The sequence below is a fragment of the Staurois parvus genome, unplaced genomic scaffold (genome assembly GCF_062004578.1).
Source record: "Staurois parvus isolate SC_StPar_1 unplaced genomic scaffold, SC_StPar_1.0 ptg000738l, whole genome shotgun sequence".
NCBI lineage: Eukaryota > Metazoa > Chordata > Amphibia > Anura > Ranidae > Staurois > Staurois parvus.
In genome coordinates this window covers 479,640-504,601 of record NW_028318534.1, presented here as the reverse complement: position 1 = coordinate 504,601, position 24,962 = coordinate 479,640, and the positions used below count along the sequence as shown (strand labels likewise).

At 37.4% G+C, this 24,962-nt stretch overlaps 1 long non-coding RNA gene across 2 annotated transcripts in view; it reads left to right on the top strand.

The window, feature by feature from the left end:
* The window catches only part of LOC149445221 (uncharacterized), an 86,140-nt gene extending 61,783 nt beyond the window's left edge, over positions 1 to 24,357 (top strand). Inside the window, exons 3-7 of one of the 2 annotated variants that reach the window (XR_016306432.1) lie at positions 2,006 to 2,117; positions 4,333 to 4,385; positions 5,704 to 5,781; positions 7,416 to 8,092; positions 20,139 to 24,357. This is a non-coding gene — a long non-coding RNA (uncharacterized LOC149445221). The remainder of the gene's footprint in view (positions 1 to 2,005; positions 2,118 to 4,332; positions 4,386 to 5,703; positions 5,782 to 7,415; positions 8,093 to 20,138) is intronic. The other variant, XR_016306433.1, reaches the window with a different exon arrangement.
* Positions 24,358 to 24,962: the final 605 nt, after the last annotated feature.

Below are 24,962 nucleotides of genomic sequence, written 5' to 3'. Positions count from 1 at the left end.
AGCTGTTTTAGCAGCTGTGATAAAAGATGTAATTTTTTAGTTTTGATATTTCTTCAGCTGTTGTGCCCTTTATTTTTTACATTCTTAATAGTGTTACCATACCAACATACTGCAATAGAAGCACCAATGAATGATATATTCCTGGATATAGGGACCAGGCATTTATACATCTTTTGACCACTGGATTTATGCAATGATGTGCTTTCTTATTTCTAAAAAATGTACATTATCTAGATGGGGATCCACTAGAAGGTCTTGGCTTGCCCCCCAATCTGCTCTTTTAAAAGATTCCAAATCTTTTTTAGGTTGCTGAATGGGGATTTTATAAATATAAAAAATAGATCTTGATAGTTCCATTGAAAATAAGAATAGAATAAAGAAGTATATGTATTCATTGCTTACTAATGAAAGCTACATGTCAGTCTAGTTACCAATGTTTAATTCATAAATGTACAGTATTCAAGTTCTAATGCACATTTCAAAGTATGGCCTTGAGAGATTTAAGATTCTCAGTTAGTCAAGGTGCAAAGTTTTCTTTTGAAATGTAGATTTTACAATGTTTTGAAGAAAGGACTGTTTGGCTTATGTTTTCCAAGTATCTCATATACTTAGAAAAAAAACAATTTGGGTCCAATTAGTATTTTCAAATCTCTGAACTATTTGGTCAATTATGCAGTTCATAGTTCATGATCCTCTAGCCGTGAGAAGAAAAGGATGACATTTCCCTTTGTAGAAAAGGGTCCTGTATGTCACTTATGATGCTCCATGTTACTCTGAGTTCTTTTGAGTTCTTAGTGGCTTTTTTTGTCCTGCTATGTGTTGTGCGTCCTAAGGCAGAAAATGTCTTGATTCCTCATCAACATGATCAGTGTTGGTGGGGGAATCCCTCCTGTTGCGCTTTGGTGTTCTGCCAGTGTGGAACACAGAAAGCCTTCCCCACTGGCAGAATACAATGATCACTGCTGGCCAGGGGTTTACTGACAACTCATGGGGCCCCCGGGCAATAGGGGATCATGGGGCCCCTGTGTCCTTGCCCAAACTCAAACCACACCCAAAAAAGCCTATTAAAGGTACCAGGGGCATCTCATGGGGCCCCTCTACTGACCCTGGGCCCTCGGGCAGTGGCCGAGTGCTCGAATGGTCAGTCCGCCCCTGCTGCTGGCGTCTATATTCACCGGCAGTGATCATGCAAACAATCCTGACAGGATGGTTGTTCTGAAGTCAATTGATGGATCAACATCAATACAACCAACCTGCCCACAGATTGATTGAAATTCGAATTGGTCCATGGCCGGCTTAACACTGAAGATTGTAATCCATTGTACATTTTGAAAGAGGCAATATGCTATTTCTGTACTGTGTTAATCCTCCTAAAATGAGTCTATTGTAGGGGAAGCGTCATGAACATGCAAAAAGTGAGACAGCCATCTTAGGTGTACTCATTCAAGCCTATAATATCATTCATTCACAGTATCTCAAAGTTATTGCTCATGATTACATCTGCAATTTCCTCCTCAAATTTCTACCGGATAAGACATGATCAGTAGGATATTGTTCCCACTGGGGTTTTGATTTGAATTTTTTTGATCAGCATGACTAGAATTTAAAAGTATCACTTGATGGACTTTTGCTTTTCTTTGACCCCACTATGTAACCCTGACACTTAATTATCAAATCTGTCTAAAGTAAGACCAGTGTGCCATGCCAATGCCAACCAGAATCCAGTTATCACTCCTTTAGTACAGGTTTGAAAAGCAAAGTGATGTGATTGGTGGTTATTGCACATAGACGGTGCTTATTTATGATATGTAACTAATACTTTTTTTTAATTATATACCATTACAAAAACATACCTATTGAGTCATTGCTATGATTTTAAGTGAACAAAGTGCATTTTTAAAGCAAAGTTTTATATCTTTATGCAATCATAACAGCAAATTCATACAAATACGTTAAATATTTAAAAATAATAAATATTTTCATCAAAATTGTAATTTGTTTTTAGATTATGTAAAGATGGAAGAAATGCCAGGATTAGGAAATGTTCTATATATCTACAAGAAGTGTCTTCCTGCCCATATATTGGATTGTGAAAATCGTCAGACTATATTAAAAAGGTGAGTCTCAAAACGATGTGAAATAAATGCATGTCACATGTGCAAGGGTCACTGAAAACCATTATAATACTCGTGTAGAACACAGCAAGGTTTTAAATGACCTTTTAAAGTCTGGCACTTGCACTTACCCTTGTCAGTTTGTACTAGTGTCAGACGTCCAATGCAGTTTCTGTGAGCTGGCTCTTTATTCTTTAAATATAAAATATGCAAGGTATATTTAGGTTGTCTTGAAGGACACAGAGAAAAAAATACATTTATTCATTTGGCTGCTTTTGTTCTTTAGAGTCAATATATTGGTGTCAAACATTTCAAACTTGTGAAAGATTTTTCACTCCTGATGGTTATATACCATATATACATAAAGGGGTAGACTTACTGACTTACTAACAGCCCAGTTGCACTGGGTGCGATTTGCATGCCATGCGACTTGCAAACCGTATGCCAATTGTCCACAATCTGAGCGGTTAAATCAGTGCAGTTACGACTTGGTCGGTGTTGCACCGATTTCTAAAGTAGTACATGTACTACTTTTGGTGCGATTTGCATAAACATCTGTGTCAGATGTCTTGCAAATCGCACCTGAAATCGCCATCTCCCCCGACTTTGAAATCGTGCAACTTCACTGTAAGTCACACGATTTCAAAGTTAGGCTTGGTGAGACCGGGCTGTAAATCTGGAGAGTGCAAAATCAGCTGCATCTGTGCATGGTAGCCAATCGGCTTCTAACTTCTGCTTGTTCAATTAGGTTTTGGCAATATAACCTGGAGGCTGATTGGTTTCTACATGGAGCTGCATCAGATTTTGCACTCTCCAGTTTTAGTAAATCAACCCCACAGTGTTCAGTTGCAGAAAAATGTAAAATTAAATAACTTAGCTTCTGTTTATTAAGGTACTAGTTGTAGTCTTTGTTTTCTTATATGCTACCTATTACAGTCCATTCCTATTTAAATCACAGCAGTACTTTACTATTAACGATTGTTGTTAATTTTGTTTTGGGTCTACAGTAAGTATCTAACAAAGATCAAGTGAATAAAACTTTCCCTAAGGCGTTATTTTATCTTCCAAAGTATTTGTATTTCTGTCCATCCAGGCCTGAGATTGCTCAGCTCTGTCTGTCAAGGCAGGATTGTTGAAGACTGTCTGCTGTAGCTAAGCAAAACTTATAGGTTCTTCCCCCCAGCCTGTGACTTGACAGTGACAATTGAAGCAGCACACCTTTGAGCTCATCTGTCATTCTATTCTCTCCTCCTATCAGCATGTTCCATGTTGGCACCTGAGCACTACATAAAAACTGATTGGTTATTGTGCTGCTTTCCCCTCCCAGCCTGAGCTCTGCTGCAGAGGGTGTTTCAAGAAGCCGATCCTGGATCAAATGACAAAAATATTGTCAATAAAACTAGTTCATATGTGCTGTATATATTTCAAATTTATATTTGGCAAGATCCAAGAAAAAAAAAAAAACAAAGACTACAATTACTTTAGTCTTAGCTGCAATTAAATATATTTCCAAATCTTGTACCTAAACTGGATAATCCAACTCTGTGCATACTATGCATGGCAAATCTCACTATGCAGAAATTCACACATTTCTATTTCCAACACCTATTAGACATTATATAAGCTACACATTTTCACGGAAATCATTCTGTTACCATGGTATTTGATAGGATACAGTAATTTATATACTTACATTCACACAAACTAAAAATGTGTAAAGTAATATTAAACCTGTTCCTAATTACATCATTTTTACCATTTTAAACTATTTAGAAAAAGCTGACAAGTGAAAAACGTTCACTTTTTTCAAGAGTTTCAGTTGCACTGGGGTTTTTTAGATGATTTTTGTCTATCCCATTTTAATTAAGACTGGGTGCCTTGTAAGAACACCTCTAAACTGTTTCCTGTTCAGCTCAAAGCCAAGCTAACCTAACTGAGCATTCAAGCTGCGGAGTGCTTCAATATGCTAGTCTATGATCAGGTCTTTTAAATGAGTGAATGACTATAATGTACTATATTTTAGAATTTAATTTTTTTGTTGGTTCTACATTAACAGGTACATCATTTGAATCATTGCTTTTTACATATTAATTATCCCCACATCTATTGTAATTGTAAATTTAAGATAAAAAATATAATTTACTATCATTTACGGCATAAACAAGATACATTTCAGGCAATATGCTTAGTTTATTCATTAAAACCTTTTATTTTATAGAAATCCCATATAATATGAAGCCGTCAGAAGGTACAGAAGCTTCAGGAAATTTGGTAAACTTCAAAGTATTGTTTGAATTTTTCTTAAATACCTGATTAAGATTTCTGTGTGCATCTGCAAGCCCCTCAAGAAATAATCAAACGTGAAAGCAATTAGACATGAGAGAACCATGCAAAGTTCATTTTGCTGGAAGTTCAAGTCTGTGATAGAGTTTGATATTTTCTAACCCTTTTAAGGCCAATTTGCAAACTTTTGTTAAGAAGAACATGTGTAGCTGGGTGCTGTACAAATGCAAATTAAAAACAAATATACAATGTTCAGTGGATAGAGGGTCTTTAATGCATCTCAAAGGAACAAAAAAAATAACATTCTTGGGAATGCCTTATAGCATGGAGCAGCATGTGTTAACCCTTTTAAAGTGACTTTTTTCAATCAGTGACCAGCGATATATGATGTGTCATTGAACAGTGGTAGCATTACCACTGCTAAATGACAGATGCCTGGTTGGCTTCTGCTTGTAAGCAAACCGGCCAGGGATCTGTCATTTAGAGGCAGTAGCATTACTGGCCTGGGAAACTAAGTGACATTCTTGACTAAATATGGTCACTAGAATGTGTGGCCATGTTTGCTCACTGACATTATCATGAGCCCTATAATAATATATGCATTCAGAACATATACTGTATACAATATAAAGAGTCAGAAGAGGGACACACCCCCATCCCAGACAGTCACAACATATGCATTTTTTGTGGGCTTTCTTATTAGGAATTCCAACAGGCACTACAAATAAAGCATGCGCTGTATGGAAGTACCCTGAATTAAATATTCATTTGCAAACAAACGATTTTATACAAGTAAATGGAAAATAACATAATAGACCAATTAATGACTATGTGAATATTTGAATATGTTTAAATAAAACTATATAAAACAAATGCAGTGTCCCTTTAAATTATCCATATGATTGCAAAGGATAAAAAAATGAGTTCAGACATGTATGATACATAAATAGACAGTAGAGTTGACAAAACTGCCGTATAATTATCTCCTATGCAGGGGCGGACTGACAACTCATGGGGCCCCCGGGCAATAGGGGATCATGTGGCCCCTGTGTCATTGCCCAAACTCAAAAAAGCCTATGAAAAAGGTACCAGGGGCATCTTATGGGGCCCCCTACTGACCTCGGGCCCTCGGGCAGTGCCCGAGTTTCCAAATGGTCAGTCCGCCCCTGCTCCTATGTCCTGAAGCTAGAAACAAGACTATAATAGCATTATGGTATTTACCTGAATATCTATGTTTATTATTATTTCTTATATTTGTAAATCTCATTCTTCAGTGCCTTTTCTGCAATTATTTTTTTATATACAGCACCACAGCAAATAGTACAAGACACTGGTAACTGGAGGTGTTCAGAGATATTACTGGCTCAAGTATCACCAACATGAGGTATAGTGTACACCTAACATTTTACAGTCAAGCTGTGAGGATAAACATAGAGCAGCCTGAACTAACTGCCTAAAATGTAATAAATATTAAAGTGTGAACTTTCATATTTATGCTTGATTCAATTACTGACTCACTAGGTTATAACGCCGGGTTGGCAACCTGGCAACCAAAGAGCACACAATTTTAAATTTAAGTTCGCACTGGCAGTGATTGCTATATTTATATATATCCACACACAATCTCTTTAAAGGTTTAGTTCACATTTTCATAAAACATGAAAAGGTGAACTGACTAACAACATGCTCCCTACATCCCCGTTCTAGCTGTGCTTACCTTCTTGAATAATTACTTTCACTGCTCATGCTAATTGATGTATCTGTCCAGGCTTTTGAAAGCAGCTCTCTTCTGCACCCTTCTTTGTTCTAGGACAGTGTTCTCCAAAATGTGGCCCGGGGGCCAGATGCTGCCCTTTGCGTGCCTTTAACCAGCCCTTGTTGCACTGTTCCTCTCACTGATATGAGCCACTATTCCTCCCACTGACACCAACTATGGGGCACTATTCTTCCTACTGACACCAATGATGGGGTACTATTCTTTCTACTGATACCAATGATGGGACACTATACTTCCTACTGACACCAATGATAGGGTACTATTCTTTCTACTGACACCAACAATGAGATGCTATTCCTCCCACTACCAATGACTGAGTACTATTCCTCCTGATGACACCAATGATGGGGTACTATTCTTTCCACTGACACCAATGATGGAGTACCATTCCTTCCAATGACACCGATGATGGGGTACCATTCTTCCTACTGACATCAATGATGGGGTACTATTCCTTCCACTGACACCAGCAATGGAGTACTACTCCTCCCACTACCAATGACTGAGTACTATTCCTCCCATTGACACCAAGGATGGGGTACTATTCCTCCCACTGACACCAACATCCAGCCCCCCTAAAGTCTGAAGGACCCTTAAAATGGCCCTTTGTTTAAAACGTTTGGAGACATCTGTTCTGGGATGTTGGGGTGGCTTAGAGCAATTCTCATTGGTCAGCAAAGTAACATGCTGGTGCTGACCAATGCCCACTTACCACCATGAGCACCATGATACTACCCAAAGCATTTTTCAGATGTCTGGACCACTACACCAGCTTTGTGGGCAGAAGAAAGTAATCAAGGAAGGAGATAAGAGCAGCAGGGAGGGGGTAGTGAGTTGGTTCACCTTTTTATTTTTTGCAAAAAAGTAAACTAACTCTTTAAATTAGGGTACAAAAACAAAATAAAGTGTTTTTCCCTTATTTTATATTTTTATATTTAGCACTTTTAATATTTTCTATATTTTGCACATGTTAGCTACATATACAGTGCTATTCCACTCAGCAGTGAGCTCTCTTCTATTACCTTCTATCTTCTAATACCTATTGTCCTCTATTTGCCTATAGCTGTGAGCAGGCACACCTGCACTTCCCACACAAAAAGTTTAAATAATATATTATTACATATATTTACTGGTAATTCTTATCACAACCCAGGTTTTTCTTTGTCTCGTTAATTGCATAAAGTGGTGGTTAAGTTGATAGATATACTTATAGTAACCATATAGTTTAATCAATTGCATAGGAAGCAGCATACTAGCTGATGTCAGTCACCACTCCAAAGTACGAGACACAAACAGACTATCTGGATCTCACATACAGAAATTAAGATGACAAAGGTCAGTGATCAGAGCATTACGATTTATTATCTTAATTAAAGTGGGCAATTCCATGTATATTTTAAACTTAATATTATAAGGAAGGTATGATCTTTATTCTGATAAAAATGTAGACGATAAGTGAACATCAGAAATGTATTAACAACATTAGATAAAAAAAATCTAGTGTTTATATGGGCTAAATTTTCCAATTTTAAAATTACCATGAGGCTGAATTAGTAAATTTTTTTTTTTACTAGTTTTTGTTCACTTCAAATGTGTAGTAAGATTTACCATTGAAAGAAAATGGTCAGCATGTGAACTGAACACAGGCTAATATTAAATGTCAATGATCAGCCTGCAACTCTATAGTATTTTATAATATATGCCCTAATCATTAAGAGGGTCGGCAACTGTAAAACGCACTTTGCTGTTACATGAACTAGCTGCATGCATTTTCTCTCTGCTGCGTCGTTTGCTTTTTCTCTTTTTTTCTTCCAGTTTTACCGACTGGTGAAAGAAGATGATGCCACTCCCTGTTGGTACAATTTCAGAGAGCACTTGATGATTCAATATTATTGTGGCAATCTCATTTCAGTGCAAGGTAAACACTAGATGCTATTTAGTATTGTTATGTGTACGTATTCCAACTGAAATCCAGACATTTAATTCATAAATCCATAACGTATAAAAATCTTATTTTGTAAATGTAAAACAAGTTAATCATGAAAATCTATGGTCTGGATAAATGTATAATCAGAACGATTATTATCGTAGGTAGATGCTAGTCAGGATTTTAAATTAGATACTGCTGTTTCTCTATGGTGGCTATTTCATGAAATACAATGGTAACAATTACATCTTTCATAGCTGTTAAACAAAACAGTTGTATAACATATTTGAAGCCTTTTCTATTTGTACTAACAGGTAATTTTTCTACATTGTTATATAGTTAGGTTGAAAAGGACACATGGCCATCAAGTTCAACCAAAAGACAATGGGGTTGATTTATTAATTTATTAAAGGCAACTAGACTGTGCACTTTGCTCCAGAGCTTTAAAAATGAGGAGAATTTTCACTTTGCAAAGAATACCTAATTACAAGAAAGGAAAATGAAGGAAAACAGTATTTTTGCAGGCACATGATTGGATGATGGAAGTCACCATACATTCTCCTATTTAATAAGCTGTGGAGCAACTGCACTTGCAGAGTGGAACTGCACTTGCAAAGTGCACAGGTGGAGATTTACTAAAACGGGTGCACTCAGAATCTGGTGCAGCTGTGCATAGTAGCCAATCAGATTTTAACTTTAGCTTGTTCAGTTAAGCTTTGGCAATGAAACCTGGAAGCTGATTGGTTTCTGTGCAGAAGTTCAAATGATTTTGCACTCTCCAGCTTTCGTAAATAAACTCCACAGTCTATTTGCCTTTAATAAATGAACCTCCTTGTCTTTTTCAATTACTGTTTTGATAGTCTCTTAAAAGTGCCTGGACGAAAACTGTTTATTACTGAAAGTAAAAATGTAGCAAACACCATACTCAATTGATTAGATACACTAATACAACTACAATCACAGCTGTTAAACCAAACAGTGGTTAATATGACAGCTCTACATAAACTGTGATCAAAATCATACCAGTGTAATGGAAATCATTCCTCAAACATGGAGGCTGAAAGAGCTGCATTCTCATTCTGCAAATTGTCTGGTTGCCATGGTTTCCCGGCTGTCATGCTGACTCTTTTGGTTGATTACTTTTAGCCACTGACCCATAACAAGTATAGACATAAAAGAGATGGTTTACTAAAGAAGTACAGGCTGTTCACTTAGCAAAGCGAATATTCACTTAGCTTAGTGAATAAGGTTAAACAGTGCTCACTTCAGTCATCCATTCATGTGCAAAAAAATCCTGCTTTTTTTCCCTTGCACATGATTATGTATTCAAGGGGAACAAAGCTAAAAGCATATCTAAAAACCAAAAAATGTAGCATATTGCAAGTCCTTAGATGTAGTGGCTGCAATCCTAGAAAAGCTTTATTGACTTGGAGTCAAAGCGGAGTTTGCCTAGGTTCTAGTTGTAAATATGTGGTAGGCACTATCCAATGGATCTAAATTAATAAAGTAGCTAATACTAGGGTCTATGTTTTACGTCACCTGTTACACCATATACAAATATTTTCTCTATGCACATGTACTAATGTGATACTTTGGAGTTGTTTTACGAAAGACAAACAGGCTGCTAGCTTTGCAAGGGAAGTTGCAGGAGAATTTCCCCAGAGGTTAGTAAATGTTCTATATATCAAATAGAATGGTGCAGCGCTAAATAATAAAACACAGTTTATACACACAATATATTAGTGCGAATTCATACACATGCGTGATATCACTCTGATGGTGATCTGTAAATATAAAAGTTCAATATAATAGTGCGGATCATGGGGAGATCCTAATTCCAGGTGAGTGGACGTCCTGATCCAAGGTGTGATAATAGGTGTGAACCACACAAATAGGTGAAAAACGCACTCACCAGATGTGCGTTTAACATACGCAATATGTAATCCTGCGTCACCAGGCCATAGAACGATCATCAGATCCCGGATCAGTTTACCCACAGATCACCATCCCGGTTCCACAGAAGTAAGGTCATCAGAAACTGCTACCAGGTATCACCACCAGGGTCCTGAATCCTCCAGATAGTAAATGTTCTGACATGCTACGTTGCAAAGAGTACCTATTCATCATGTGCAAGGAAAATGAAAAAAAAAAAAAGCTAAATTTTTGTTTGCACATGGTAGGATGATGGATCTCAGAAGTGCTTCACCTCATTAAGCTCTGGGACAAATTTAATTGCAAAGTGAACAGTTTATTTCCATAAGTAAATCAACCCCTAATATCTAAACCCAAAAACAAAAATGTAATACATTGCAGTTTAAAGTCACTAGATATGGTGGATTCGTTAGATTTCTTTTTTAAGTTTTTTTCCTCCTTTATTTTCACCTGATCATCTTGCAAATTACACGATTTCAGTCCCTTCATGTCTTACACGTTCTTTGTATGTATGAGGACAGCCATGGCACAGAAAGGGAAAAGGATAATTTTGGTAAGTTCAGCAAACTTTTTTTGTACTTGCTGAAAATGTTGTTAGCCTGGAAAATGAAAACGAATGCATCCACCATATCAAAGAACCATTAAGCGGATATATATATAAATTTTTTGTTTTTGGATTTCGATATGCCTAAACTATATTTTCTAAACTAAGTGAACATTCATTTTGCAAAGTGAACACTCTCTATTTATTTTAATAAATCAGCCCCAGAACTCTTAACAATATGCACTGATTGTTATTTGCTACCTTATATGTAATGTAATAACCCACTTTAACTCATCATCTATATATATAGCTTTCTTCTTCCTACACACAATTCTTTCACAAGTTACAGTTTTATGAAATAATTTATTTAATTGACAACATAAACACCTAAGTGTGTCAGAAAATAAGAAAAAAACCCCCACACATATTAGAATATATATATATATATATATATATATATATATATATATATATATATAATACTCAGCATAAATGAATACACCCCTTTTCCCCTTTTTAAAAGTAAGATTTTAATCAATATCTCAATGAACACAAGAACAATTTTAAAATTTTTGACAAAACTGAGTTGTTTAGCTCATTACATGAATGTAAGGTTAATATTATAAGAAAATCTTCAGTTTTACTCAAATTAGTTGATGAAAAAATGAACACACCCCACAACAAAAACTACTCTATCTAGTATTTTGTATGACCTCGATGATTTGTACGGACAGCACCAAGTCTTCTAGGCATGGAATGAACAAGTTGGCGACATATTGCAACATCTATCTTTTTCCAGTCTTCAAAAACGACCTCTTTTAGAGCCTGGATGCTGGATGGAGAGTGGGGATGCTTTTCAGAATTCCCCATAGGTGTACGATTAGGTTCAGATCAGGAGACATACTTGGCCACTGATTCACTTTCACCCTGTTCTTCAGAAATGCAACAGTGGCCTTAGATGTGTGTTTTGGATTATTGTCCATTGGAAAAGTGCACAACGACCAAGGGCATGGAGTAATGGTAGAATCTTCTATTTCACTATAGAGCAGTACATCTGTGAATTCATGATACCATAAATGCAATGCAGCTCCCCGACACCAGCAGCACTAATGCAGCCCCACAGAAGAACACTGCCACCACTATGTTTCACTGTAGGCACCATGAAATTTTGTACTCCTAATCTTTTGCAGCACCATACAGTTTTAAAGCCATCAGTTCAAAAAACATTTGTCTTGGTCTCATCACTCCAGAGTACAGAGTCCCAATAGTCTTCTTCTTTTTCAGCATGGGCCTTGGCAAATTCTAGGCGGGCTTTTTTGGGCATGGGCTTTAGGAGAGGCTTCCTTTGTGGACGACACCCATGCATGCAGCATGCGCTGTATTGTGTCATAGGAAACAATCACCCCTGTTTGGCTTTCTACTTCTTTAGCTAACTGAAGTTAACTTGCATGGCAATTTTCTTCAACCCTTCTCATCAAAAGATGCTCCTGTTGAGGTGTTAACTTCCATGGACGGCCTGGTCAGCTCCGTGAAATGGTTGCAGTTCCATCTTTGTTAAATTTTTGTATCACTTTTGCTACAGCTTTCTGACTAATAAGTAAAGCTTTGCTGATCTTCTTGTAGCCTTCACCTTTCTTGTGTAGAGAAATTATTTTCATTCTCAGGCCTTTTGACATATCTCTTCCATGTGGTGCCATTGCTGACAGCATGAAATGGGAAGGGGTTTTCTTTGTTAAGTAACACTCTTTTATATCCAACTGTCTGGTGGACACCTTTTTAATGAACAATTAGACTCACCAATTTACACAGTGCTTTACATATATATACATATATATATATATATAGCATTCACATCATTCTCTAACCGTCAAGGGACATACAATCTAAGGTCCATAACCTACTTTCATACATACATATACTAGGGCCAATTTAGGCAGGAGCCACTTAACCTAACAGCATGTCTTTGGAGTGTGGGAGGAAACCTGAGTACCTGGGAAACCCACACAGACACAGGGAGAACATGCAAACTCCAGACAGGTGGTGCTGTGGTTGGGATTCGAACCAACGACCCTAGTATTGCCAGGTGGAAGTGCTAACCATTTAGCCACTGTGTTGAATCCTTGTTAATTAGGATTTTATTGTCTAAAATTTAGCTTTGCTCCTAAGACTTTCATTGGGGTGTATTCATTTTTGCAACATAGTCTTGAATGAATTTGTTCGAAAAAAATACCTTTTTGTGTGTGAAAATTAACAAATCTTGTTTGCAATCAATGGCCCCCATTTTTTGGGGGAATATTTTGTGGTATAGTGTCCCATAGAAAATGTTGATTCTGAAAGGAAAATAAAGGTTTTATGACAGATCTGTTGGGGTGTTCCCATTTATGCTGATGAGCACTGTATAAATATATATATATATATGGAAATAATGCAAAAATACAAAAAAATACTGTTACAAAGAGTAATATAATAGACTCCTAAGATGAAAAATAAAGCACCTCACTAATGCAGCTTTGGCATTACTCTACTCGGAGATATACAGTGTATCTGCCTTGTAAATCCTAATATCCTACCATTTCACAGTAAGGGATGTTTTAATCCTCATATATCATAGTTTCTAAGCAACATACTCCTATGACAACATGCAAAGAAGAAACTGACCCTGCTGTTCAAGCTAGCAGAATACGAAACTAAATAATAATTTTAACACAGAGCTTACTTCAGTTGCTCTTTCTTTTGCATAGAAATATAACCTTTCTAAAACACAAAGAAATTTGTCAGCTTGGTGCATGTCCATAGCTCTTAAGTTAGGTCTAATTGCCCAAAGTAGTCCAGACAAGAAAGAAAAGCAGTATATGTTGCAAAATAAACAGAAATGGGTACGCTTAGTACAGGGTAGTGTAGAGGTTAATATGTATTAGAGGGAATGTATAGTCATATTAATGTGTTTTTAGGTACATGTGTAATGATCAGTTGATACAAAACATATCATCAATGTGTGTAAACTTAAAAAAAAAAAACATGTTTCTATGTAAAGTCTGTAATTAAATATGTAAATTGAAGCAACTATATTGTACATTGCCTATGGAGACTCTGCTTTGTAGTGCTACAAAATAGTTCTGCTTTGCTGATCCTTCCTAAAATGTAGGTATTTAGGTTTGAAATAATAGAGACTGTTCACTTGGAAAAGTGTTAATCAGTTTGCACAGTGAATCTTTACTTAGCCTAATGAATAAGGTGAACTTTTGAATATCCAACCACGTACAAGAGAAAAAAAACATGAGTTTGCTGTAACATGATTGGATGACTGAAGTGAACACAGTTTCAACCTAATAAGCTCAGTAAATGTTCACTTTGCCACTCTCTATTACAATCATACACAATAGATTTGATTTACTATAGGCAAAGAGACTGTTCACTTTGCAAGGGAAGTTGCACTTTACAAGGAAAATTGTCCCAAAAACTTAGTGAATGTGGTATAGTCTCACTCTCTCAAGAATACTCAATGAAAAGCAAATGTTTTTAAAAATCTGCATTTTTACGTGCACATAACTGGATAATAGAAGTCAAGGGTGGAAGGCATTGCTGTCAAATGCAGGCTTTTACATTTCAAAACAGTGCAGCTCAAACACATGTGTTTTACCACAAAAGACTGCATTTCAGCTGCTTTGCCTGCAATGCGAATGCATTTATAATAGGACATGCTACATTCAGAGGAATGCACTACAATGCAAAGCAGGTCAAACTCAGTTTCACAAGGTACAGTTGGTACAATTGAGGAAATTGGGAATTTGCTGACTTATGTATGATATACATTTCCAACTCACATCAAATGCAGGTGAAGAACACCTATGTACACAAGCACTTAGTCAGGGCCTTAGATGATAGGTCAACCTTTTGAAACATGTTACATGTTACACCCTTATTTAAAGGTGTAACACGTAACATTTTACTATAAAGCATCTGCCCACACCCCCAAATCCCCTCATTACAGTAGGTGGGGATCTTCTCCCCACTCCGGCTGTCACAATTAAGAAATAGTGTGACTGTGCTGGGTTCTGCCCACAAAGCCACATCATTCAGTCACAGAGTGCTGTGAATGAACTACAAGTACTGTCTACAGGGCTGCTGTTGGAAACCACGGGGCCCCATGCAGCCAACCTAACGTGCCCCCTCCCCCCCCCAAAAAAAAAACAGTTTACTATGCTTCAGTTATAAATAAACACTGTGAGTGATTGGTACTGATTATTCATTGTGTTCATTCAGAAAAGGAAGGGTGTGCTTGCAGCTGCCGGTGGGATAGAGCGGGGGGAAGCTGACGGCACTGTGGGGGTGGGGGCACACAGGGGGAACATATGGTGCACAGGGAGGAAGATGAGTGCGGCGAGGGGAACAATTACTGGAACTGATCCCCTGTATAGCTCTTTTTGTAGCAGCTGAAAGCCAGCAGGAGAGAGTGAAGTCAGCTTTCAGCTGCTGCAGGGAGAACCATACAGGGGATCGGTTCCAGTAATTGCCGCCCCCCCCGTGCAGATCACCCTCCCTGTTCACAACTGCTTCACCCAGCCTGAGTCCCCCTGCTGGCCTGGGCCCGTACAGGTGGACTGGTGGTATCCCCTTATGCACGGCTCTGACTGTCTACCACCACGGCAGATGACCTGTAGTTCTCAATGAACTATGAGGGAACATGCAGGTGCTCTTGTAGTTCATTGATTCTTTCTTCAGTTCAGTAACTGTTTGCCTGTACAGGAGGTACAATCAGACAGCTTTACTGAGTGTTTGCAGGATCCTGACATTGCACCCGCGATCTGCTGATCACAGGTGCAATGCTTTACAGACTACAGTGTAAAAATTTAATAAATGCACATTTTTACCTATAAAATCAATCATTATTATTTTTTTTTTTTTTTACAAAAGTTGAACTTAGCCTTTAAAGGTGAACAGACTTAAAATAAATAAATAAATAAAAAAATGCTAGTACTGAATCTCTATGGGCTACTAGTTAAAGCTACCAGCCCTTAGGATTGCTTTACAGCATAAACACATAAAATAACATACTCTGCTAACATACACTGATAAAGACAATAGCACATTATTATTATTATTATACAATATTTATAAAGCGCCAATGGTTTGCTCAGCGCTGTACATTACAAAGGGGGACAGAAGATGTGACAGAACAATACCAATACAATGCAAAACATGAGGGGATCGAGGGCCCTGCTCTTTCGAGCTTACAATCTAGGAGACACATAAGAATATATGTATATATATATATATATATATCAGGGGCAGATTGACAACCCATGGGGCCCCCGGGCAATAGGGGATCATGGGGCCCCTGTGTCCTTGCCCAAACTCAAAAAAGCCTATGGAAAAGGTACCAAGGGCATCTCATGGGGCCCCCTACTGACCCCGGGCCCTCGGGCAGTGCCCGAGTTTCCAAATGGTCAGTCTGCCCCTGATATATATATATATCTATATATATATAAAACATCTGCTTTACTACTAACTGTGGCATTTAAAGTGTTATTAAACCCAGGACCCCGCATTCACTTTATCTGGTTCTCCCACAGTACACAGAACATGGAAATGCAATTATTTTAGTAAATACAAATGGCTAAATACCTTTTCTCATCAGCAGTTACAGCAGTCTTGTGACATATCAGTGTCCAGTCGAGTACATGCTAAAGCTTGTAGGAAGAGTTTTCATTCTGCTCTATGAGGATGCAGAACCCCTGGCATCTGTCTGGACACTGCTGATTGGCCCTGTGCTGATCACATGCACTCTCCCAAGAAAAAAAAAAAAAAAACCTCTCTAGCAATACACACCAAACTGAGCATGTTCAGAGTGACTCCACACGATATGTCTTATCAGGAGATAAGAGAGGGACACTGGAAGAAGGGGAGGATCAGAGAAGTCAGGCTCAAAAGCGGTTTTACACCTTTAGCCTTTAAAGGTGAACAGACTTAAAAAAATAAATAAATACAAAAATGCTAGTACTGAATCTCTATGGGCTGCTAATTAAAGCTACCAGCCCTTAGGATTGCTTTACAGCATAAACACATAAAATAACATACTCTGCTAACATACACTGATAAAGACAATAGCACATTATTATTATTATTATTATTATTATTATTATACAGTATTTATAAAGCACCAATAGTTCGCTCAGCGCTGTACATTACAAAGGGGGAAAGAACATGTGACAGAACAATACCAATACAATGCAAAACATGAGGGGATCGAGGGCCCTGCTCTTTCGAGCTTACAATCTAGGAGACACATAAGAATATATATAAATATATACATATATATATCAGGGGCAGACTGACAACCCATGGGGCCCCCGGGCAATAGGGGATCATGGGGCCCCTGTGTCCTTGCCCAAACTCAAAAAAGCCTATGAAAAAGGTACCAAGGGCACCTCATGGGGCCCCCTACTGACCCCGGGCCCTCGGGCAGTGCCCGAGTTTCCAAATGGTCAGTCCGCCCCTGAGATATATATATATATATTTATATATATATATATATATATATAAAACATCTGCTTTACTACTAACTGTGGCATTTAAAGTGGTATTAAACCCAGGACCCCGCATTCACTTTATCTGGTTCTCCCACAGTACACAGAACATGGAAATGCAATTATTCTAGTAAATACAAATGGCTAAATACCTTTTCTCATCAGCAGTTACAGCAGTCTTGTGACATATCAGTGTCCAGTCGAGTACATGCTAAAGCTTGTAGGAAGAGTTTTCATTCTGCTCTATGAGGATGCAGAACCCCTGGCATCTGTCTGGACACTGCTGATTGGCCCTGTGCTGATCACATGCACTCTCCCAAGAAAAAAAAAAAAAAAAACCTCTCTAGCAATATACACCAAACTGAGCATGTGCAGAGTGACTCCACACGATATGTCTTATCAGGAGATAAGAGAGGGACACTGGAAGAAGGGGAGGATCAGAGAAGTCAGGATCAAAAGCGGTTTTACACAATGCAGAGGATTAACCCCTTAGGTTCCACAGTGAGTATAACAAACATGCTTTATTGCATATACAAAATGATTTTACTGTTGTGGAATGAAATGAAATTCAGCTTAATTATATGCGTTAAACATACCCACATTAAGTTCAAAAGGTGATCGGCTAAAATCATTACAGTCTTTAAACAACTCACATATGACTACACATTCTGAGCTGAGTGACAGATCAGTGCCACCCATCCATTCTGATGGGATAATTACATATGTAGTAGAACTGAACATTAATCTAGATCACATTATCCTCCTTTATATAATTATAAATATATAAATGTCTATACACTCTCTGGTCTCATAACTTGTCAACCCTGTGGCCCCCTTCACATCTGAGTGACACTGCCATGTCATGTTTTTAGCACTTTTTTTGCTGTTTTTTATAGTGCACTTTTGGAACAGAACTATTCATTTGAATGGGCTTCCGTCTCCTTCACAAATGTGCTGAAGAAGCTCACGTACCAAATCTTGGCACTGAGTCAAGAGCATTTTGTGATAGGTGTTTTTGCAGATTTTGTTGCGTGGTAAAACGCATGACTACTACCCAAATTTGGGATATCATTAAGAAAAAATGGTACCGCAAGTGATTTGTACTTTTTAGTGCATTCTTTACATGTTTCTGCTTCACCCAGATGTGAATGGAGCCTGAGACTACATATCAATAGATGACAGTCAATAGTTGCGCAGTTTTTTCCAGCTCTAAGCCAAGACATAGATATTAGGTAGTCAAACATGTGGAAGTGCTATACCATGATCTTTCATCGGACTTTAGTAACATTAGCACGTATGTTTGTATCACCAAAGCATGATCAGTAATTAAAATGATGGAAGAGGCAGGAGACCAGCCAAGGACTCACAAGGGCATACCTATAACCATAGAAGACCATGCAACTGCTTTTTACAGAGGACCCAGAGCTATCTAGCCACAAGTGAATTTATGAACAGAATGTGTAAAATACATTTGGATAAAATGAATGTATATATTGTTTTGGAACCTCTTTGAAATTTCTAGGAAAATAATTGCCATTATGTATTAATAAATATGTCTGTATACAATGCATTGTGCTCAAAATGTGAACAGGAGTGTACTGTTGCATATTTTAGGCATGCAACATTGTATATTCATGGTACATTTTTCAATTAATTGCCAATGCAATATATGCTTTGGCATCAAAGGTGCACTAAAGACATTTTTTCAATGTGCCACACCATCAATGCACCACATATATGTAAATGTGAATAGGACCTTAAGTAGGAGATTATGGAGGAAGGAGGTCCCTAAATGGTTTTTCTATGGGCATCATCATGCATACTTTTGTTCCTAAAGGCACACCTAGCACCACCCATTTTTAAGGGGAACCATAGCTGTATTTTTGCTTACACATGATTGGTTGATAACGGTCAGCAGATCTTCACCTTATTCATTAAAGTGGTTGTAAAAGCTGAAGGTTTTTTACCTTCATGCAAAACCTTCTATGTGCTGCTCCCCCCACAGCCCCCCTTAATACTTACCTAGCCCAAGAGCTCGATCCACGCTGTGCACGGGAGTCTCAGCTTTCCTGGGTTCCTCTCTCCTCATTGGTTGAGATACAGCAGTGGGAACCATTTGCCCCCACTGCTGTCAACCACAGCCAGTGAGGATCGAGCAGGGGATGGGGCTTAGCTGCTCTTCGTGTATCTTATAAACACGGGAGCGAGCACGCAGATGTGCCCCAGAGCAAATGGCTTGCTCTCAGCATGGGGGAGGGGCCAGGGGCCCTGACGGGGGACCAAAGAAGAGGATGATTGGGGCTGCTCTGTGCAAAATCATTGCATAGAGCAGGTAAGTATGACATTTGATATTTTAAAAAACCCAAGCCTTTAATATCACTTTAAGCTAAGGAAAAATTCCTTGGAAAAATGAACAGCCTGTTTGCCTTTAGTAAATCAGTCCTTATGAATATCAACGTTAAAACGGAAATTTTAGTTTAAAACTGTAATGGAAATACATCCCAATCTGTTTGTGAATGTTAGATATGTCATGGTATATGGAAATCATAGATAATATGCAGCTTTCATTTATGCTGGTAAGTGGAACTATAACTAAGCAACTTAATTTTACTAATCAGCTAGCGATCATCCGCATGTCAGCTTTTAAATTGCACCACATAGCATGTTAAATGGTAATTTAGATGGTGTCAGTTCATCATGAAGAAAAGCTAAATTTAAAACCACAGTCAGAAGTCACACCTTCTTTGTGTCAAGGAAATGAACTAAAGGTACGATAATCTGCTGAACCAATTATTTTTTTTCCTGTGTGTGAATGTCAACAAGCACTAATCAATATCATCCTTTAAGTCTTGAAGACCCAAGTGTATACAATTCGTGACAATGATCTGCCACCTACTTTGCCAATCAGCATGCATTTAAGAAGAGAGTCTGGGCCAGATGTAATTAGGAGGCAGCAGAATTGAGTTACTGATACACAACATTGCAGGCGCAACTAAATGGCATCTGATGGTGTATTTATTTCAATTCTTTTCAGATAAGTGCTTTGCCTGTGGAATACTGTTTCCAGAAATCAATGCGCCTCCACATGCGAAGAAGAAGCTATGATCCGTTACGTTGCCCAAACAGTACAATTCGACAGTTTAATCTTCAAAGTTATATTTTATTTTTAGCATATATGCAAATGTTTTTTCTGTATTTATATAGATATAACTGAACTTTATAGGACAATTCAGAAATTTTTGTGTATTAGATAACAATGAAAAACAAAAAAAAATGGCAGCTTTAAAGGTTAGAAACAGAACGGAGAAAGATTTTCAAGTGAAAACCCAGCCTAGGAATTGAGTTCTTCTATTTCACTCAAACATCATTTTACAGGGATACACAGATTAGATTTTTCTTTATAGAATTGACCTTACTAGGAATTTTTATGATTAATATCTTAAAGAGAAAGACACATTTGAATCTCATTTAGATTCCCTTAAAGTTACTGTCCATTATTGCATTGTGTTGTTATATGGAAGCTTTTAGGTTTGGATATACAGTATTTATACATTTATAAATATTGAAGGAAAAGATCACCAGGTGGCGTTCAGTGGAAAGAGAGGGGATACGTTTGTCATCACTTAAGTTGCATGTCCTGATTCTGCCCATCAATTAATTTTAATTCTTGTGCAACGTTTTTCAGGATCCTTTTGACCCCTGTTTCATTGCTCCCACTTAATCTAAGTTGTGGGTCAACAGAAACCTGTGTATAATATCAAATTCCAGATGGAGGGAGCTTTAAACTAATGGGGCAAACTCTGATTGTAACATGATGTAAAACTGGCTAGTTAGTGGAATCTCATCATTTTTCTTCCATTTTGCATTGTCTTTCTTTAATACTATATGTCAGCAAAGCCACTCTCTAAACTACTTAGGACCATAAAACAGTGATTTTGGCATTTCTCCATGGCCTTTAAAAACAATACTGCATTAAGGAAAAGGGGAGGTATTTTTTCCTGCTTACTTAATTTTTTTTAAATTCTTCTTGCAAGGTGCTTTGCGTCTTTTAGACCCTTTGTGTTTCCAAATGATCTGCAGATGTTTTGTTTGAGTAGATTATTTTGGAAAATGCAGTTTTCTTTATGGGAATAATTAGCAGCTAGAAGTCGGAAAGAATATTCCATTCTGAAATAGGCTTTCACACTCCTTTGATGCTTAAAGACAATTATGCTAATTACCTTTCCAATGTCATCTGCTCTTATATGATTGTTTTTTTTTTTTTTAGCATGCCTGCATTAGTAGATTACTCATCTGCTGCTCACAATAAAGTAGTTAGCTACACTTAGTTTCTTGCAGGGTTGATGGAGATGGTGTATCTCTAGTGATTAATAAAAGATGGCCCTTGACCATTGCATGGTAAAGCAAATGCACAAGTACATATTCATGATAATCTAATGGAGATTTGAGCCAAGGCATAATTACAGTATCTAGTTGAAGCTCATGAGAACTTGCCTTTTAATGTTCCATTTATTTTGAGCTTTTGCTTAAGTGGGAGAGCATGCACTGTAAATTAGGTACAATAGGAGTGTTATTGTTTTTATTCCCAAAACACTTGCTATCATTACACCTCTTTGCTGAGTCTCACTTCAGTTTTGTAGAGAGCCTGTTTGTAGGTCTTCGTTTAAGCTGCATCAGCAATCTGCTCTCTCCATTACTTTTGTTTATTTTCCACTTGTCTGTGGTGAAATTGTATCTTGAACACTTGTCTGAAAAGCATTTAATAGCAACAGACTGTGTTCATGTACTAGGAAGAAAATAGGCAATCTATGTGGAAGGAGAGAAAGAGATTACACAATAATTGTACTCAGGTAGACAGACGATAGGCTGCAGCCCCTCTGTGACCTCAGTGTCACCATATATATTAAGATCCTTTCCCCTTCTGAAAATGGCCCACTCCAAACCATAATGGTCTTCAATGCACAAATGTAAGATATATAAATATATATATATATATATATATATATGTATTATGCGGAGCTACTGAACTGGAAGTAAATGGAAATTATGACTAGAAATATATTTATAACAGATCACCTTTCCAATGACATGTCCAACTCTTCTCTGCTGGTTCTAATTACATTTTGTTACCTAGGGGAAAAAAGCAGTGTAACGCTCTTATTATGAAAATGATGGGTCAGAGAAAAATACATGTACCTGTTTCATGGCAACAATCTTATGCACTTTCATCCCATTATGGAGGTTTCACTATTCCAGTGAAAGCCATTAATAAAGTAGGGAAGTTTCTTTATTTTAGTACTTTAGACTTTTCATTATCCAAAGAATATTATTAGGAGGTAGTATAAAAATGTCACCATTACAATCTGGGGAAAGATAAGCATTGTAAAATAAATGCCACTTATAGGTGAGCATTATCATTTCAGGAGCACAGTTCATTACTTCAGAATGTCTGAAGTTATAATTTAGAACCAATTGTTATTTTTTAAAAAGGTACAATTATTTCAGGATTTGCATCGAAACTCTTTCTGGGAATATATGGAATATTAGGAATGCACTGCTACATACTCAGATAGCAGAGGCAATGTTAAGTCAGTAGCATGCTAACAGAGAACATTATATTAATGTTTAAAATGGTATCAGCAGTTTAAACCACAGTGCTTGAAATGAAAACATGATCCACTTTGCTGTGCTAACATGTTATGACTCCTAAACAGGGAATGGTCATGTCAACTGATTAGTGCACTATAGATCTAATGATGATCTGTGTATGTAGTAAATGGCCTATATTTAGGCCCATTTAAGCAAATGCCTGTCTTGCTACCTTTATATTTTCGTGAGCTTATCTGACAACATTGCATCCATCAAGCAGTTCAGTTGGGTGGTTGGAACTCTTGCCATACAGACTACCTGACATAACATTTTCATTAAATAACATTTCTAGCCATCAAGATGGGTTGATCTTGTGTGATGCACTTATTTTTCTGTTTTTTTTATATTACATATACTGCACGTTTCCACGAGGCACATAGTACATAAGAGTCCACTCACATAAGTCAATGGCCCATAGGAGCTTACAATCTAATGTCCTTGTTAATGACTTACAGACAAACATAAACTAGGTCAATTTAACTTACCACCCGATGGTCCCTACAAACAGTGACAGAACATAAATACTTCAGGGTATAAACCCTGAAGAGAATCAAATGGCAACAGTGCTAATAGCTTAAACACTATGCTGCCCATGCTGCCTATGTATATATTACTTGGTTAATAACATATCCAAATTTATTTCTCCTTGTATGCATCTCTTTTTTTCTTAACTATTTGGTTCCAATATATAGGACATGCACAACTAAGGCCAAATCAATTACATATTTATGTATATTTTCATAAATTATAGTTATGTTACACAGCATATTTATTCAAAATGGAAATGATAACTGTTATAACCTATAAGTCAAATACAAATGAGTTATATATGAATTATGTGTTATTAGTATCACATTTTAAGTTAAAATATACATGAACATAAAAACGCATACGTGCCAATATTCCCATAAAAAATTCCAGGACATAACAGGCCTGAACCCCAACCTTCAGTAGTGGACAGTCCAGGGAATTCATGGTGGTTGGCAAGTATGCAAATGCGGGCATCCACCCTGAGCTGACGTTACCTTTTTGGCTTGTACAGATCCTTCTCAAATGTATAAAGGCCTATAAGCTAAAGTCACTTTAGGGCGGAAATGCCTTTAAGGTACCCTCCATCATGCAATGAGTATTGAACAATAACAGGTTAAATAGGCTAGTTTGGAATTTACTCTCATGTCAAATATTTCCACTTATTTATGTATCCAAAGAGAAGTGCAAGTTTCAGAAATGAGATTGATAGGATGCCAGCAAGAAACAAATGTCAATCAAATCACGTTTATATTTTTCCTAACCAGTCTATGTGTGCATCCCAGTCGTATTATTGGTGAAAAACTGCATGTGTATTAACATACTAACAACTGCAGACACACAGTAAATGCAATCACTGAGTCTACAGCTTTGATTAAAAATGACTAACACCACTTACAAACAACTAACAAAACTAACCAGGAAATAAAGCATGCTGTACTAACCTCACTTTCTACTAACCATGCAGAGAAACAGCAAACTGTTCAAGTTCCTGACTCTGCCTGTCTTTTCTCTTCTTACTACTAACTTGTAAAAAGCAAACCCACTAACATTAAATGCCTGTCCTGTCTTTTCAATTGTCTGGTGGTGTGATTTAGCTGAGTGTGACAACTCAGAGGAAAAGATCTGGAGTCTGCAATGCTGATTTACTAACATTTTCTACTAATAACTGCACTAACAGTATTAAATCCACTAATGTCTGTTGCACTTTAACAATCGAATGCTGTTCGCAATGACAAATGAACATGGTTTTAGCTTACATGAAATGGAACCAATACAGTTCTAACATTGTTATCCAGAAGATATAATGGTGTTCTCTTAGTAAAAACCATTAAGAACTGAGCACTGTTACTCATTTGGTAAATGTTGGCCTTTTAGCTATCATTGGTGACAGCTTGCTTTTTAAACTATGTCCTGCATGGTTAAGGTTTTCACAGTTAAAGAAAAAGCATCCCCACTTTGAGGAGATTCCAGCTTGGCACACCAAATATTTTGTAATACTTGGTGCTGAAGGACAACCCCTAGGTAACACAGTAATTATATGGCAGGAAGCCACACGCTATGAGGATACCAGCCTGTATGCTTGGTGTGCTAGGTTAGTATCTCTTTTGAGGAAGACAATGATCTTTTAATTTAAGATAACAGCCTAGGACAAAACAATAGAACAAGATGCAAGCACCAC